Here is an 11,995-nt window from a genome sequence, read left to right as displayed (position 1 = left end):
AAGTCGATGGCTCGTACCTGGGCTCCTCATAGTAGGTGTATGAAGTGGATGGTTGAAATAAGTCACAATATTGTACCGAGTGCGGGTTACCACAATTAGTGCAATAGTCTTCCCTATAATCATCCTCCTCATAGGTGTAGTTATAGCCTCCTGAGTATTGATCCATGATAATCACTCAGCAGAACACAACAGAGTCTCGAGACCAGAAAACAAAAATAAAAACGGAAACAGAGGCTGGACACGGCCCCGTGTTCAGCGAGCACGGCCCGTGTTCAAATTCTGTATCTGGGCGTTTGAATAAAAGTTACTGGTTTTGTGCAGCACGGGGGCGTGTTCAGTAAGCACGGCCCCGTGTTCAGACTCTGTATCTGGGTGTTTTTATGAAAAATATGCAGCACGACCCCGTGTTCAACCTACTGTAAATGCAAAACTAACTAAAATGCAGAAAAATTGTGCGCGTGTTTTAAAAAAAGTTTTGAAAAACTGATTAGGCCATCGATTTTAAGCTTTCTTAAAATCCTTGTGTCCCCAGCAACGGCGCCAAAAACTTGATGTGTGTGGGTGTCGTATCTTTTTATATATACATTTTAGCCCTTTTTACACATTAGTCAAGTTTTAAATTTATAAAACATGATATTTTACTAACACCAAACACACATATGGGCAAGTGCACCCATCGTGAGCGTAGTATAGTGTTGGTAAGATAGCAAGGTCGTCCAAGGACTAAAGAGCTTTTAATACCGGTTTATCCTCAACGTCTAATCAAATCAAAAATTTATAAAAATGTTTTAAACTAGAAAATAAAAACTAAAAATGTTGAAAATAAAAATAAAAATAAAAACAGATAGACAAGATGAATCACTTGGATCCGACTCGTGTTTAGTGTAACCTTTGATTATTTCTGCACTTTTGCACTTTTTAAGAGATTATCTTAGTTATTGTAGTAGGGCCCCTCTTTTGAACGTGACGTTACCCTCAACCCAGTAGTTTGAGTCAGCAAGGATACAATCCTAAAGGGTTGGATTATTGAAAGATAATTAATTAAGTTATTAATGCATAATATGGTAGGCCCCTCTTTTGAAGGTGACGTTACCCTCGACTAAGTAGTCTGAGTCAACAGGGATACAGTCCTAAGTAGCCGGGTTAAAGTTTTAATAGTAGCTTACATATGAGGGGATCAAGGAGTTCGGACCCTTCCCATCCAATACCAGTGGGTATTGAAGGAGGTCCTACTAAAGTTGACCCAGGTCCTTGCAGGATCTATACACTGAACAAGGCAAGACTCTTACCAAACCATTCCCTTAACCACCGACCAGGTAGCCAACATATCTCCATATAGACCGTGGAGATATGAATGGTGAAAATCTTTTATTTTATATAGACAGTAAAATAATGCCAAGATACCACGGACAAATGATAAGGAAGATTCACCTTCAACATAAGAAACTAGTTATTAAAGTCATTAATACATAACCAAATAAAAAGTGCGAAAAGATTAAAAATAAAAAGTATAACACTAGACACTTGTCTTCACCAAGTGATGTAAGAGACTTAGGCAAACATGGCCTTTGATTGTCAAGAACTCTTACGATCAATCTTGGATCCCGAGACTACTCACACACTCTATGAAGGATGATGGATGATGGTGGTGGATGTGGGTTGTGATGGTGGTGGTGGGTGGGTGAAGTGTGAGAGAGGTGGTTTGCCAAGGGATGGTTTGCAAATGAGCCAAGCACCCCTATTTATAGCCTGCACAGAAGCTCGGACACGGTCCCGTGTCCATTGGGCATGGCCTCGTGTCCACCCATCTTCTCTTTCTTCATTAATTGCAGTTTGTCTGCATTAGTTGACCACGCCCCCATGTCCGCTGGGCACGACCCCGTGTGCAGAAGCGTATCTGTACTATCAAGATTTCCCTAGATTCTGCGAATCTTAGAGTTGACCACGGCCCCGTGTCCGCTGGGCACGCCCCCGTGGTGGGTGATAGAAGCTTCTACAGCTTTGTCTTTTCTGCAGACACTTGGGCACGCCCCCGTGCTCAGTGAGCACGGGGCGTGTTCAACCTTCTGTTTTCTTGTTTTTGCTTGGGAAGATGCTGTCGGGGGGTCGGGCATGCCACGTTTGTTACTTTTCTTGTATTTATGTTAGATTTAGCTGCCTTTTTGCTTCTTTTGTTCATTTCAGCTCATTTAATCCTAAAAATATAAAAGGAAGATAAAAACACACTTTTTCCAACATTAGTACTAAAAAAGGGTTAGTTTTATGCCACATTTGATGTAATTTATATGTTGCATATTGCGCACATCACAGTACGAGAAAGAGAACTTGCATGGAAAGATTCTTTGCTGGATGTTCGTGAAGGAAATCCACTGCATGGCCATCAAGCGCGAATACAGTATTCAATATTTCAGGTTGCTGCTGAGCATTTTGTCCTTACCATTTTACGACGTTGCAGCCCTGACGAAGCTCGAGCTCATTAATCGCTCAAACTTCGAAGGAGCTACGTCTTTTGCACGCAAGATAAAGATGAACAAAAGGACAGGCTGGAAAGACGAGTTGTACAAGCCTCAGTTTCCTATCTATCAGCAAATCAAGTTCACTTTGGATCCATCGACCAATACGGCGTGATACAAGCTTGTTTATCAGCCCGCAAAAGTCATGGACAAGATCCCTTTAATGGCGATGAAACAGAACTTTCTAGAAGACATGGCTTTATGGTGCTACGACTCGGATTCGCACGAGTCTGTTATTGTGTTTAAAGGTGCTAAAGAGAATTTTCGGATGCTAGATCCGATGTGGATTGTGAACATATCCGCGGCCGACATCAACAAGCTATTCCGACACGATATATTTAATGAAGACAAGGACGCGCGTCAAGCGTTGCGATTTCAGCGCGTCGCTTGCTTTGGTTTCTATCGTTTGATACACGCCGGAGGCACCTGGTCATTGAAGCACTAAGGATTGAAGACCGAAGACCACGTAACAGACAAGGGGGAGTTTGTTGGTACATATTTTGTGTGTGTAACTTGTTCTAGTTAAGTGTTGTAATTTTACAGTCTTCTATATTATCGAGTCTGTATGTCCGTTAGTCGACCAAGTTGGATATCCTCCTATCTTACTTGGATCCGACAAGTTTGTCTCTTTGATTTGTAATGTTTATAAACTATGCATGTTGCATTTGGCTAAGTAGATTATGTCTTGGTGTGTTTATTACATGATCTGCTGCAACTGTCAAAAGGTTTGCAGCATATCTGTTTTGCATCCATCGACGAAAGACCCTGTCTTTCGTTGAGCTCCTATGTGATGAAAAACCTTGATGGTCATAACTCCATGTTTCGTCATGATTGGTGACGAAAGACCTTGTCTTTCGTCGACCTTGGTATTTCGTCAGGCCCATTGTGTCTTTCGTCGACAATTGGGCTGGGCTGCCTATATAAACACCTCTTGGTTTCCGTGTGAAACTATGAGAGCATACCCTACTGTGAAGTTTACTGTCAAACATTGTGTGTATGTGTTTGATGATTGTTCTCATCCGTTTTAATCAATAAACTGTGAATCGTTGATTACTTCGTGTTCTTGTTATATTTTGTGTTTGGTTTGGCATCGTCACGTGGATTTCGCACTCGTGACTGTGTTTGTTATAAACAAGTGATTCGGTTTCGTGATCGATCCTTCGAAAACGGATCTACAATTTTGCTTATACTTTCCCGTAAGAAGTTCCAGCTCAGCTCTCACAGAGTCGCATTCTAAGGCTTTTACAGTAAGTCTGTGTTTGTAGTCATAAACCCAACATTGTTGTTGATTTACGTCTCGATGGAGTTGAACTATATCCTTCTTAAGTGCACCAATCTCTTCATAGAGAATTTTATTGTTCTCTCAAAGACTGAAGCCCTTTGCCATGGCACTATTGTAATCAGTGATTAATGCAGAATTATGTGATCTCATAAGTGCAATTTTCTTTCTACAGTGCTCAGAACATAAAAGAGAGTTTACCGTCTCGGAGAGTGATCTCGGTTCCTCAGTCTGCGTCGTCAAGCATTGATGAATCTTTTCTACAGCTTCAAATATCTTTATGGATTTAACTTATGCCACTGCATCAGCACAGTTGAAACCACGCTGCTCTTGTGCATTCAATGCTCTTCCATCTCTAGAGTTCCCTTGGCTTGTCGAAGTCTCAGCAGGTGTGATAGGGACCATTGACCTTTTCGTGTTCCGAGTTGCAGCTGCTTGAGTAGCCTCATATCCTATTGGCGCCTTTTTGAAATCCCTTGCGAAATGTCCCATATCATAGCACCTATAGCATCTCAGCTTCTCTTTCAACGACCCAGGATGAACATTTGTCATGGGACGACGTCCATACCTTTTTGAAAACTTCTCTGCTTTAAAAGCTGCCATAGCTAGGTTCCAAGACACATCCAGCTCATCTAAGTCTTCTTCAACCACTTGATTTATCTCTGAAGTTATAACATTTAGACGTGAGAGGTCACCAGCTAAGAATGCATTTAAATTGTTGATCATGGAAGCCACGATAGCCAGCTTTTCTTCATTCTGCTTAGTTAAGAAGGCCATATTTTCGATTGAGGGTGTGGATGGGATGTCTTGAGATGATGGCTAGGCAGCAGGACCGAAAGCTACATTAGCATGCTGAGGTTGGGGTTGCTGCTTAACTGCGATAGAAACACAGGTGGTATTGACAGTTGTTTTTGAGGAGTGGGAATTGACATTCCGTACACATAGTTAGTCTTTTGCGCTTGTAGAGGATTGAAAACAACATTTGGATTGTTGTTTACAACTCCATGGACTGGACTTAAAACTAAATTACGATGACCCTGAGACATCAATGCAGCATTGTTGGAACTAGTCATACTAGCGGCAATCAATGAATTCTTATGACTGAGCTCTCTCTACTGATTATCGATCTCACAAGACTTTATTGTGGCAATCGGCTCAGTAAGTGTAACTTCATTCAGATTATGCTTTATCATAGAAACATCAGCATCCCAGCTTTTTGGCAGCGAGTTCAGTAGTTGGCGATTCATTTTACTTTTTGAGATGTTAATTCCAGCACTTACCATTTGTGCGACAAGTTTGACGAATCTTCTTATCTGGTTTTCAACAGTCTCACCATAAATGTGATTGAAAGAACTGAACTGTTGATTCACATGTTCACTCTGCTTGCCTTCATGTCAACATTACCCTCAAACAATTTTGTCAACTCATCCCAAATTTCTTTCGCACTATTGCAGTTCCAAACGGCGATTGAAATGTCTGGACCAAGTGCCATTGAGAGAGTTTAGCACTGTCATCCTCTTCTGTGATTCTTTTGTCTTCTTCGGTCCATATGCCTTCAGGTTTTGGAATCTGGATTAGAGGGTCCTCTTCAGTAGCGTACATGACGGTACATGGTGCATTCCTAATACTCCTCCAAACAGAAGGCTCCTTTGCCTTACAATACTACTCAAGCCTGAACTTCCATTCATAGTAACTTCCATTCATAGTAGTCGTCTTCATACAGTAGCCTTGGAACTTTGGTAGATGTGGCAATAACTTGATTGAGTTCTTGATGGAAAGCCAAGGAATGAATCTGAATAGCAGCAAGGGTAGCGTTGGCGAGATCTGCAGTAATCACAACGCTGTTCATAATACCGTTAGGGTTCAACATTTTAATTTTACCAAATAAAAATTAGATCTATTTTAACCAGTTGAACAGTGTCCGAGATGAAAAGGTTCGATCCGAGATGATGAGGTTTTTGAATAATTGTCTGAGATTATTTGCTTATCCGGGATGATAGTCTTATCCGAGATAACAGACTATCTGAGATGTAAAGATCTTGTTCAAAGCAGTGGTTTATCCTAGATGCAGGCAAGATTCAATGACAAGGATCCGAGATGACTAGAGTATTGTCCAAGATGAAGGCAATCTTCAAGAGTTTTATCCGAGATGCATTGAAGACTGTCCGAGATGCTTTAAAGACTGTCCGAGATGAAAGCAATCTTCAAAGAATCTTATCCGAGACTCTTTGAAGATTGTCCGAGATGAAAGCAAACTTCAAAGATAGTGGTCCGAGATGCTTTGAACTTGGTTCGAGATAAAGGCAATCTTCAAAGGCAATTGTCCGAGATGCTTTAAAGCCGTTCGAGATGAAGGCAATCTTCAAAGTAACATGATCCAAGATGTCAGGAGATGATCCGAGATGCAATCCTTCAAGAACAGCAACACGAACAGAAGCAGAACCAGCATAATTCGAGCAGCAAAATCCATGTGCTATCAGATCTGAGCCTGGAAACAGGTTCGACAGTCTCTGATACCAATTGTAAGTCCCGAAACGAGATCACAATGATATCACACAAGCTTGTTTGGTGGCGGAATCACACAAACAAACTATGATTAAATAGAAAAGAAAAGAGATGAAGAAGAAAGATTTGTTGATTAATGCTTAAACTTGCATACAATGATTGTCCAATACAAGTTTCTAAAACAAGTCACCAATAACCATGCTCCTACTGGTCATTTATTATTTATAGAAAGGGGTTAGGGAGCATTCCCCCTATACCCTAGGCCCAAAACCCAATAAGCCCACAACTAATATCCATAAACCTATAGGGCCTAACAATCTACGAATCCATTCATCCATTCACGAGAAATCAACCTAACAATCAAAACAGTCATTTCAAATAAAAATCAAAACACCAACCTTTCGTTTTGCCCTTTGATCCATACATCTTGAATTGTTTAGTTTAATTTCTTGAACACAACTGTTTTTTAAGAAAGATGAAGAAGAAGATGGTAGTTTGAATTTTAGAGAGTGTGCGATAAGATTGCGAAACAATGTGCAGCCGTCAATTTGATTTTGGCATTAAAACCATGCCCTCTTTTCCAATCTATTGGGCCCACCAAGTGTGCGGTGGATCAAAACAGCCATCATTACCAAACTGTTTTGATTTTGCGGAACCCATCAAGTATGTGGTGGGCTCGACTCGAATCCCAAGACCTAAAAACTTCAATTTTTGTGCGAGAGAGTTTTGAAGAAAAACATGGTCTTTCTCAATTCTTGAACAAGGTCACGTTTTTATAAAAATAATATATACACGCAATACTATAATATAATCAACCACAATATAAGCACACAAAATTTAATCAAACAAACGCTCAAAACTGTTAGCAAGCACTTTTCCTACGGAATCAAATGATAGTGTTTCAGGCTAGACTACACTTATCAACACTAATTTACTTTGGGTGATCCGAGCGATTGCCAGTATGGTTGTTCACTTAAACGTATCTCCTTAGGCCTTTTCCATATAACGGTCTGCAACTAATTTATCATGTTTTGATTTATTTAATATGAACACCCAAATAAATCATAATCAAATCCTAGAATTTTAATCAGAACACACTATCATGCATGTAGTTTCCCTACCACATATTTTCACAAGCCTGTTCTAGGATTCTGAAACCTTGACTGAGACTTGGTTGAGATGGATATAATATACAGATCGTTTGCAGAGATGGATATAATATACAAATCAAATGAATTTTTCAATTTGATATAGGTTTTTCGGGTTTCTTTTTGTAGGATCGTGCGTGCGACCCGAACGAGTCGTTCAAAGAAGTTTTGATCTGTTTCAGATTGAAAATAAGAAACAGACTTAGACACAGCTTGCAATTCACTTTAAACACCTTTCTGATTCATATAACAGCAATTACAACCATAGGATAAACCGGCAGCACCTCGGTATCCGAATCAAGAACTGTTCATCATGATTTCGCTTGGAACAACTATATATAGGGTTGAGATTTCGCTTGAAACAGCTTCAAGCGAAATCAGAAATAATGTGATTCCGCTTGAAAGTGACACAAGTCATTTCAAGCGAAATCAGCTCCCTTCAAGCGAAATCACCTATAATTCTACCATCTCGAACTACGTGCCCTGATCTAACGTATATACAAGACTCGATACAAGACGAAGTCGACAGATGCATGCACTAACAGACTCCCCCTCAGATGTTGACGAGTCTTAAGTGTCGAGTCTTCTCATCTTCAATCTTTATCAGTCTTTGGGCTTTTACTCTTTCTAAACTTTTCTCGAATATCTTCAGACTCCCCCTTTCGATGTGCTGTCATTCCTTAAGTTCATCAGCATCATCAGCTTCAGGATCATAATCTATCTCATCAATGTTCAAACTCTCTTTGATGTTGTTCCAAGATCGTGACCTGGCTCTCATTCAACTCAGGTATCGAAACCTGGCTCTCTTCAGTCACAAGCTTTACAGGATCGATTAACCCAGCTCTTACTTAAACCTACACAATCTCTTTCACAATCATAAGTTCCGTGAATTTCAACAATTTAGTACTAAGATGTATGCACCAACTCAGATTTTCCTTTTCAAAACATCCAGACTATCTTGATCACTTGCAAAAGAATATTTAAACATTTTTAGATGTAACAGACTCCCCCTCACAAAATAGTAATCATGTTTAGCACTTGGAATTTTGAAAATCAGCTCTCCAACATCAGTTGTCGAAAAATCATTTTGAATTTTTCAAAATTTATGCTAAAACACACTGAAAATCGTTTTGGAATTTTTTTTTAAAAATGAAATGCAATAAAAAAATATTTACAGACAATATTTTTGTGAGTTTGCGTAAGAGGATCATATCAGTTTATGAGACAAATCAGCAACACCATTAAGCTTCATTTCATTTTAAGTTCTAAACAATTGACTTAGATTGTCAGTATATTGGTCCACTTAAATTTTCACACAAAGTTCAACTGTTTCGATATATGATATTAATATCTTAAGCACTTAAACTTATTCGCGTGTCCCACTACTTGAATATACTGCCATATCCAGATCCCAATATTCAGTCTTGTAGGATCGTGTTTCGGACCCAATTGAGTCTGTCAGAAGAACTTTTCCTAATTTGAACGGCGGAAACAGACAAATCAGGTTCAATTCAGCAAGTATTCACTTTAACTGTTGATTCTATTGATTTTGATGACGTTTACAGTACTGACAACACTTCGGCAGCACTTCGTGTCTCACCGGAAGACAATGACTCAAACTCCTACTGGATTTCGCCCCAAATGACATGCTATATATAGTTGTCCTGATTTCGCTCCAACCTGTATGAGCGAAATCAGAATTACAACAATCCGGGCGAAATCATCACAAAACATTCTCGGGCGGAATCAAAATAAAGGGGTTTCGCTCCTAATGACAAAATGTCATTTGGAGCGAAAACAACTTTTACATAATTTCTAGATTCTCGCGCCCTGATCTAACCTATTCTACTCTAGACTCGATACAAGACGAAGTCGACAGATGCATGCACCAACAGACTCCCCCTCAGATGTTGATGAGTTGCACGTGTCGAGTCTTCACAAACTTCAGTCTTGATCAGTCTCTTGGTTTCTCTTTGAAATGTTTGAGATTGCAAGCATCCTCAATCTCTATTTTCTCTTTCTCTCGAATGTTGACATCTTCAAATATATCAGCACCAACATGCACTACCCCTCAAATGTAGATTCTTGAATCTTGCTTGGGATTGACAAACCCAGCTCTAATTCAACCTGCATAAACTCTACCCAACATATAAGTTTTATGGTAAACATTTAAGCATTCAGACATCACTTGTAGATCCTATCACAAACTGATCTATCAACTAGATTCTGATGAACCACTTGCAGGAGAAATATATTTAAATCTTTTGATAATCACTTGTAAGATATAAACTCTTAAAACACATTCTCCCAAACCAAATGTCATCATGTTTAGCACTTGGAATTTTGAAAATCAGCTTTTCAATATCAGTTGTCGAAAATCTTTTTGTGCTTTTCAAAATTTATACTAAAACACAACGAAAATCTTTTTGGAATTTTGTGAAATAACCAAAATGAAATGCAGTAAAGAAATATTTACAGACAATATTTTTGTGAGTTTGTGTAAGAGGATCATATCAGTTTATGAGATAAATCACCAACACTGTTAAGCTTCATTTCATTTTAAGTTCTAAACTGTTCACTTAGATTGTCAGTATATTAATCCACTTAAATTTTCACACAAAGTTCAACTGATCCGAGATACGATATTAATGTCTTAAGAACTTAAACTTATCCGCGTGTCCCACTACTTGAATATACTCCCGTATCCAGATCCCAATATTCAGTCTTACAGGTGAGTATACCTAGATGATATCTGTAAGGGGTTAGATGCGAAACCGTGAGAGCTCAGGTCAGAACTTCGGTTCAGCAGAGAGATGACGGTTCGACTTTAGGTGTGTCCCCTTTAGAGGATCTTTTTTACAACAGCAATGACTATCAATTTTATTGTTTCATCAAATTGCGAAGGGCGGCGCTATATTTCAAGCTTTTGCGGAAAGTATTATACGGCGACTAGGTCTGTATTTCCATACAGCAGAAGTCCCGGGACAATACCCCAGATATCACTAAGCATAAAGACCTAGTATCTTAGAAAGACGGACCTTTCAAATAAGATTTCGGGGGTTACCCATATATCCAAGAAGTTGTTCCCCACAAACTAAGCAAGTTTGAATTTTTAGGTTTATATCTCGTCACAATCTACTAAATGTGCAAAAACCTACTGGCATATCATCAGTGAGATTGTTTATCACATTTTAACTTTCCATTTCTTTAGCATGTTGTGACAGTCCACTGATGTACTATCATTTCCTCTTTTATACAACAAAACTCATTTTTGTTTTATCATGTTTTTGGCTTTTTCAAATTTTCTAATGTTTTTGAATTTTCTGAAATTTTCTACTCACCCTAAAATGCAAACACCTTAAAGAAAATTGAAAACAAACTGTATAGAAATATGACAACCAATATCAAATCACATCAAATCGCCATTCACTTGGCATAAACAATCAGAACTCCCCCTATCAACAAACTATTTTCCCATTTAGATTTCAAAACACTTAAGTTTGTTTTAATCAAAATGGTTTTTCCGGAATATAAGTTTAGTTGATTTTACCACTTGTAGGTATATCAATAATAGGTTCGGGGATGTGGTTCATCATATTGTCTTTCAACCACTAGTAGGAAAATACAAGTACAAAATAATGTCCTTGATTTACCATATGCAAGTATGCACAGACAAATCTTCTTAACTACTTGTAAAATAAACACAAACAAACCTCTTTACCGTTTGTATGATTGACATTACCGTAGTAGATTCCTCAAGAAAGATGCCGATACCTGCTCCTCGCTTACCAACCTGGGAGCTCCGGCAAGTCAGGTTTTTCTATTCAAAGAAAATATCCACCCAAGCCTGACCAGCCTTGGGTGTCACCGAGTCACCAACACTCGGCTTCTTACCTCCTCTCTTCTTCTCATAAAATTCTTTAACCCCTTTGACTTTTCGGTCAATCATCTTATCAAAAATATGTTTTACCTTGGGGTTAAAGACCTTCTAGCATCAAAATCCTGTTTGTCATTATAAAATTGGTTAGAAATTTCAACTTTACCAATTTTCTTCTTATAATTTTCAGCCTGAAGTGATGGAAAATCCTCATCATTCATAATCTGAACTGATTTTTCATCTTTTAAAATAGCTTCACTTTTTGAAACAACCTGTGGCTCAACTGACTTTGTGGAGTCAGATTCATCGCCAGAAGATAGCTCTTCTGATTTTGACCTATCAGAATCATCGCTAGAGCTTTCAACAGCTTTCTTAACAACCCATTTTTGATTGTTAGATTTAGCTTTCTTCTGGTAAAACTTGTTCGAACATTCACCAATTTCAAAAGTAGAATTTTTAAACAGTTTAGTTCTATCAACTGGTGGTTCAAACTCAATCACTTTCTCTTTGAGTTTACGAGATACTCCCTGTTTTGATTGTATTGCCTTAGAACACTCCCTGGCAATATGTCCAACTTTGTTGCATTGGAAACAGGTTCTTGTATCTTTCTTCTGATAAACGGTCCTCATTTCCTCTTGCTTCTTAGCAAGGAACTCCTTGTTTGACTGCCTCC

The sequence above is a fragment of the Helianthus annuus genome, chromosome 5 (assembly GCF_002127325.2).
Source record: "Helianthus annuus cultivar XRQ/B chromosome 5, HanXRQr2.0-SUNRISE, whole genome shotgun sequence".
NCBI lineage: Eukaryota > Viridiplantae > Streptophyta > Magnoliopsida > Asterales > Asteraceae > Helianthus > Helianthus annuus.
The sequence above is the reverse complement of the archived record's forward strand: the minus strand, read 5'-3'. Positions refer to the sequence as shown.